The sequence below is a fragment of the Gossypium hirsutum genome, chromosome A01, assembly GCF_007990345.1.
Source record: "Gossypium hirsutum isolate 1008001.06 chromosome A01, Gossypium_hirsutum_v2.1, whole genome shotgun sequence".
NCBI classification, from domain to species: domain Eukaryota; kingdom Viridiplantae; phylum Streptophyta; class Magnoliopsida; order Malvales; family Malvaceae; genus Gossypium; species Gossypium hirsutum.
In genome coordinates, this window is record NC_053424.1 from 87937918 (window position 1) to 87945536 (window position 7619).

General features: G+C 36.9%; 1 long non-coding RNA gene across 1 annotated transcript; it reads left to right on the forward strand.

The window, feature by feature from the left end:
• Positions 1 to 1543, forward strand: LOC121206270 (uncharacterized). The gene is made up of 4 exons (XR_005901370.1): positions 1 to 133; positions 212 to 380; positions 502 to 917; positions 1001 to 1543. It is a non-coding gene; the product is annotated as an uncharacterized lncRNA (long non-coding RNA).
• Positions 1544 to 7619: the final 6076 nt, after the last annotated feature.

Genomic DNA, 7619 nt, shown 5'->3' on the forward strand with positions numbered 1-7619 from the left:
TAAAAATTTAAATATATATATTATTAGACAAGCACCTCCGAGTCACCCTCAATCTCAACCCAACAGAAGCCAAGATCTCGGGCAAATCGGATGGCTCACACACCTGCGAGAGCTTTTGCCGATAAGGTACATGGTATGTTTTCTTCCCAGAAACAAGCTGACCCTAATAACAGCCCTTCAGAATTTCTAATAACTATCCCTGTGCTGGCAGCCTGCAAATCGGCGAAGAACCCTGCATCAAAGTTTACGCGAGCCCATGGGTCTACAGGGGTCTTCCAGAGCGACGAGCCAACAGTCACAATATCCTCTCTAGGAATCGAGAGGGAATCCAGCTCCCGCAGATAACCCAGAATAGAGAAAAGTATTGATCGAGTAGGCAGGTAAACGCCCTCATGAATTAGCTTGTTTCTGGAAGTCTAGAGAGTCCAGATAGTGATAATGGAGAGTTTTATATGCTTCGTAGTAGTAGCGAATATTTGACTAATCCATTGAATGCTTCAGATTCCGGAACTGTGTGCTAATAGAAACCCAAGCCGTGCCAAACCTCCTGGACCACTGGACAGTCCCGACAGACATGCAGAATGGTCTCAAGCCCACTACCATAGCGTGGGCACATACGATCAACCCCGATTCTCCGGCGAAACAGATTATCCTTTGTAGGGAGAAAATTACTTATGTATCTCCAACATGTAACTTTCATTTTTTCAGGCACTTGAGCCCCCCATAGTTGTTTGTAAAGATTTTGTGTATGCGGCGTAACACCACTGTAACGATCACCTTCCCCCCAAAAAACCACGCAATAGTAATCTGTATCCGCTACGGACAGAATAATCTCCAGTGCTATCTGGGAACCATCTCCATCGTTCCGATAAATCATGAGATGCCAACGGGATACGTCGAATAAGGTTAACAATCGGGTAAGGAAAAACAGTCCCTAACAAGCCAACATTCCACTCGCCCCTATCTATGTTAATCAAATTTGTCACCCTGTCAATCCCAGTAACCCTATCCATCTGTATTTTTCGGGGCCGTTCACCAAGGAGCCAAGCATCATCCCATACGAAATCGATTGCCCAATACCAACCTGCCAACCACAGCCCATCTGCAGCAGACCCTTGGCGGCCTAAATGCTTCGCCACACAAAGAAAGGTTGATTCCCTAACTCTTAACTCCATAAAATTGCTATGCGGAAAATATTTAGCTTTAAGTACTCTGGCCGTTAAAGTATTCGGAGTTGTCAATAGACGCCAACCCTGTTTGGCAAGTAAAGCAATATTCAACTTTGACGAGCTATGAAATCCCAACCGACCAGCCTCTTCCAAATCGCATAACCCCGCCCAAGAGCACCAATGGATCCCTCTCCTCGTGGCTGACTTATAAAGCTATTTTTATAAAGCTCAACTTTATATATATTATATAGTTTTTTTTTTTGTAAAAGAAGATAGGAAAAAAAAATAGAATCACTTTAGTGTATATTTTTCTTAGTCAATGGTTTGGCAATTCGGGAGAAACTTACTCTAGGAAAGAGGAAGTGCAAATTGATATTTGATTTTAGCAATCAAGGTGAATTTTGGTTTAAATTTTTTTGAAATATTTGTGTTTTAAACTAATTTTTATAAAATCCATGTATTTATTTGGTTAGTTTAATAGTTCGTCAAATTCCAACGAATTTCTTATCAAGTTCCGGTGATATTTTTGATACTCAAATATCTTCAAGACCTTTCAAATGGTATATGTAACATCCTTTTTTATCGGGTAAATTTAGGAGAAAATAATTTTTGAAGTTTATTGTCTAGATTTTGACAATTTCGAGAAGCCAACTTTTCGAGATACTAAAAATCTATTTTGGACATGGTCTAAATTTTCGACATCTTCACCACACTGGAGACAGCAAACATTATTTACCAATTTCTTGTGTTTCATGTTAACAAAAGAAGGTAGATAGTTTCAAGAAATCCTCCAAATTGTAATATTAATTTTTCCAATTAGGATTAGGCCCCATAGATGTTTATAAGATTCCCTAGTACTAGTCTGTAAAGCATAAGAATTAGGGACCATAAGGAATTTCTGTAATAGTTTATATGCGCTACATACCAAAAACTCCCTAGATGACTCACCACTCCATACCAACAAATGATCATATGCCTCTTATGCTAGTGGGATTCAAAGAATTCTAGAAGAATGTGTCTTTCGCGCGTGCCTTGTTTCCATTGAGGTATGGTCAGAATTACAATTAACTTGTATTCTAGCTTCTACAGACGTGGGATTTGGTCAGTAGCTAACCTGGGCACATCGATCAGGCCCAAACGCACATTGGGCATTATCAATACACATTCCAATGACTCCTTAAAGCCTATTTGTTATGACTTTTGCCCCAATTTTGTAAAGTACTATACACGGATTGATAGGTCTAAAATTTGTTGGGTTTGTAGGATTTTGACATTTAGGGATAAGCATTATATCAGTATTATTGACTGAATCGAACTCCTTACCATCATTCAAAATGCCCAAACAGAACGCAATAACATCACCCTCTACAATATGCCAATAACGCTAGTAAAATAATGCAGGGAATCCATTATCCCCCGGTGCCTTAATAGGGCCCATTTCCTTCAAGGCCGCATAGACCTCATCCTTTGTGTATCTAACCATCAAAAAGATATTAACTTTGGTAGAAATACTTGTATCAATTCTCGACAATAAATGTGCCAACTTGCCAACTCCTATTGATGTAAACAAATGCTGGAAAAATTTTGTAGCTACCTCCCCTATCTACCTCACTTCCAACCTCACGCTACAGTCTACTGATAGTGTTCATCCGCTTACGTACAAAATCATATATCTATGGAAGAAAGTTGTCTTCTTGTCCCTCAACCTCAACCAATTAGCACATGCCCTTTGTTCCTAGAAAGCCTCCTCTTTATCAATCTCCAAGTTGAGATGAACTTTCGTATCAATAAGCTTTGTCAAAGTGTCATCATCCCTTTCCATATCCATCAAACCTTCCAATTTCTTTGTAAGATCCCGTTTTAGCCCTTCACGATTGGCCTTAAATAGCTTTTCCCACTCCATCAAACCTTTGTGCAACCTATCCAATTTATCCAAGGTAGAGTCGGAGGACACACCCAAAGTTCGCTTAGTTTCTCCCTTTAACGAATCCTCTATTGTCCACTAAGCTTCAAACTGAAATCTCAATTTCCTCGGCCTTCCCTATCCTAATATGTATTAATAAAAAATGGGCAATGATTAGAAAAATCATGTTGTAAATGTCCAACACAAGCGTTTGGAAACCTAGTCAACCACTCATCATTCTCAACCCCTCTATCCAGTCTCTCCCTTATATTTGTCTCAGGCAAGTTCCCTCATTCCTAAGTGAACCACATTCCACAATAACCTACATCTGTTAATTTGCATTCCTCAAGAACTGTTCAAAATTCCTCCATTCTTCTTTTCATTCCTAAGTGAGCCACATTCCACAATAACCTACATCTGTTAATTTGCATTCCTCAAGAACTGTTCAAAATTCCTCCATTCTTCTTTCTAACCTCAGCAACCCTCCTACATTCTCAAAAGAATACATAATTTCATTGAAGTCTCCACATAAATTTTTTTTAATTTAAATGGAAATAACATAAAGTGTATTAGTTTAATTTTTGTTGATAGTTTATTTTGTAGTGAGGGTATTTTGAAGAAACAGAGCAGGTATGTTTCTGCTTTTTTTTTAATATTAGTTTTTTTATGTATTTTGTAATGGGCCAAATTTTCCTGGGGCCTAAACACATTAAAACCAAATAATAATAATAATAATAGTTTAAGCCCTTTACAAAAATCCTCAGCCTAACTACACTATCCTAGCTACACAAGCCCAAAGCCACCAATGGCCCGAAATGATTTTCAAAACAGAAACCCTATATCCTTGTGTGCCGCTGCCTTCACGTGCTAAGTCAGTATGCTCGTCGCCCGAAGACCACCATTCTTAGCATCTTGCACCAAAATGGTAACCTCTGCTTCGTTAACTTCCTCCCTGGTACCTACAAAGTAATAGAACAGGACAGAAGTGGCAAGAAACAGCAAAAGCAGAGATAAACCAAATAGCAAGAAAAAAAAATCAAATCACTTGTATTTTCAGCTATAAAAAGCCCCAAGACCTGATTGTAATTTTTTACAGATGATAAAAAAAATACAAAAAGAAAACAGAGAATATTAATCAAAAGAATTCAAAGTAAAGAAGGTAACTTGTTTTTCAATTACGTTTTTAATTTTTTTATTTTGTAAATAAATCATAAAAAAAAGAGTTTGAAATTTACCTTTTTTTCTTTGTACCTCACCACCGCCAAGGCTCCTCCTTGTCGCGAAAGTCATGAGACCCTTTCGGGTTTCAGTTTGGGCTTTATTCAAGAGGAATATGATGGGTCATGAGGAAAAAAAGGGGATGATGGTCAAAATTTTCTTTTCTTTTTTATATTATCTCTTCTAGATTCGAAATATAGAGTGAAAAAGACAAAAAAAAAGAGAACCTTTTGAGTTTCGGCCACCGTGCACGAAGACGATGATGGCGACGGACAGTGGCTACCGATGTCGGAGCTCTGGCCGGACCCCCAAACGGAAACTGAAAGGGGGAGAGGATTTGAGAGCCCCTTTTGTTTTTTTTTTGAGAAGTAGAGAAAAAAATAATTTTTTTAGAAAAAATAATTTAAATAGCCTTTGTGAAACAACACTATTTCATTTAGGCTTTTAAAACATAAAACGGAGTAGTTTCAAGACACACGCCCATGTTCTAGGCCATGTGTCACACACGGCTGAGACACATGCCCATGTCTCTATCCAGGTGCCTAATTCTAAGCATTTTTTTTTCAATTTTAAGATGCAGGGGACACACAGCCAAATCACACGCCCATGTGCCAAGCCGTATGTCACACACGGTCAAGACACACGTCCATATGTCTACCCGTGTGGACAAAATAATGCCATTTCCTAGCCTTATTTCTCACCCAAATTTTCCAACAAGCTACACCAATACTTACTATCATATACTAACCAATTCAAGCATTATAACCAAGCCAATTTTATCATCTAGCATATTATATCATCATATACATTCATGTTTATAATCTTACCTTTTAAAAACATGCATGTTTAACATAACTCAATTAAACAGACTAAACACATATGTATTTATCATAATTTAACCTTATAAATATACCAAAACCAACTATGACTAGCCATTCCAATGGCTAGATTACAAAGTATCATTTACAAGCCAACAATTGGCCAAGTTAACCTATACATGCCATTATACCAACATAAGTTTACTATTTATACCAAACGAGCTAGTGGATAATGTGATGATACTCCGACCAATCTCCAACCTTTGCGAGCTTTCGAGCACTATAAAACAGAGAAAAAAAAACCTAGTAAGCATTTAATGCTTAGTAAGTTCGTATAATAGGAATTAAACTTACCAATAACATTCATTAAAATAAGCATTCAATAACATGCTTCCCTACAAATTAGCAATTTGCCTAATCACATACACTCAATTAAGCAAGTTAGTCACATAATTCACATGTGCATCAAATAAGCATGGATGAGCTCATCATGCTACAAACTTTTAGGTATTTCAGAAGAAATCAAGACATAATTATTTTAAATCTCAAAATTTTCTCATGTCAGGAGCTTTATCTATTAAATTGTTGAAATAACGATGGATACTCGAGTAGTACACACAAGCTGTACAAAACTGTAAACCGTAAACTCATAATCAGGGGTACCCATTAGGAAACATAATTAAAGCACACTCTCGAGCGACATATCAGGATGTTCAGATGAGTCAAGTAACAGGACATTTATCCAGGCTAAATAGGAAACTCATAAGAGTTTTAATTGGGAGCTCATAGAGCTTTACAGGAAACTCTGAAGAGTTATTATCAAGGAACACTGGATAAGGTAACAGAGAGTTCAAGCGAGTCATGTCAGGAAGCTTATAAGAGCCTATATCAGGATGCTTACATAGATTTGCGTTTGTGTCTACATTATATGCTGGATCACAACCAATCGAATCTTGTAACAGGACGCTCACAAAAAGTTACGGTAATGTGTAACACATGCAGAATCACTGTGACAGCCCTAATGTGACCCTAGTCGGAAAGTGGTTTCGGGACCACAAGACCGAGTCGTAAAAATAATTAATTGCTATATTCTGTGCTTATTATGTGTGAACATGAGTATGTGGAAGTTTCATTCCCTAATTTTACCAATTGCATGAGAAAATTGTTAATAGGGATCGATTTGAGACATGGAGAAAATATGATAGTCCAATTTAAAATGGTCTATTAGTGCATGTACCAAAAAGAGTGGACTTGCATGTCAAATAGACCATTTTTGAATGTGAATGGCCGGCCAACACACGCATGCATTATGGTGTTCCCTTGTCTTCATTTTTTTATATTTGGTGGGAATTATGTATAATAAATTTATATTAGTAAGTGGTGATAAAAACAAAGTTCCATCATCTTTTCTATCATCTTGCCGAAACCATAAGGAAAAGAAAAGAAAAAAATGGAAGCTAGGACATTCAGCCAAGTGAGTTTATAGATTAAGGTATGATATCATGTGGTTCTTTGGCATTTTTTTTGTGAAGTTGAGTTGTTTTGATGCTCATAACATGACCCATGTGTTGATTTTTGAGTTGTGTTGCAAGAAACCTTTGGTTATGTTCTTATATGCCAAATTGATGATGTTTTGTAGTATGTGATTTGAAATGGTTATAGATGAATATGAACTAAGAAACATGTATTATTGAGTAAGTAGAAGATAGAAAGGGGTTTAAATGGGAGGTTCATTTGATTTATTTTGTCCTTGTATGAAAAGTGGTTCTTTGTTAAGGCCGAATGAGTCATGCTAGATTAGTTGAAAAGAATGTTCATGTTATGAGGTAATTTGAAAAATTGACCGAAACATGAAAGGAATAATGAAAGTTGTATTAAGTTTAATGTGCATACTTTAGTCTAAGTGTTGAGGAGTATTCGGCTAAGATAGTTGAAATGTGGGTGTTGCCGATTTTTAAATTTAGATTATGGGAGTGGCTATAATGGGCATTAAGATGTTGAACTTAAGAAATTAGAAGTAAATGAACTTGATAGTATTTAAGAGATAGAGGTGATAGATTAATGTTGCACATTCGGCTATGGTTAGGCATGTAGATGATCTTATCTTGATTTAGATAATTAGGCATAAAAGGGTGGTAAAGGGGATGGAATTGTCGAATGATTAGTTGGGTAACAAAAGAAGCATTCGGCCATCTCTTGAGAGCTTGTGTGATGTTGGGTTTAAAATTAGCAAAGGTAACTTACCTAATGCATGTGCATGTGTGATTAGATTTTTGATGATATGGTAGTTGCATGAGGTTGTTAGCCGAATATACTAACATACATATACATGTGAAATTGGATTGTAAATATTTAGCAAGGTGGTTAAACTAGTTAAATTATTGATTTAGCTCAAGGAGTTAAAGGAGGTGAATCGAGCAAAGGCAAAGAAAAGGTTATCGAGTAGCCGAGTTGGAACCGTCTTACCCAACACGAGGTAAGTCATTAAGCATGTAGTTGGTATTATTTCAA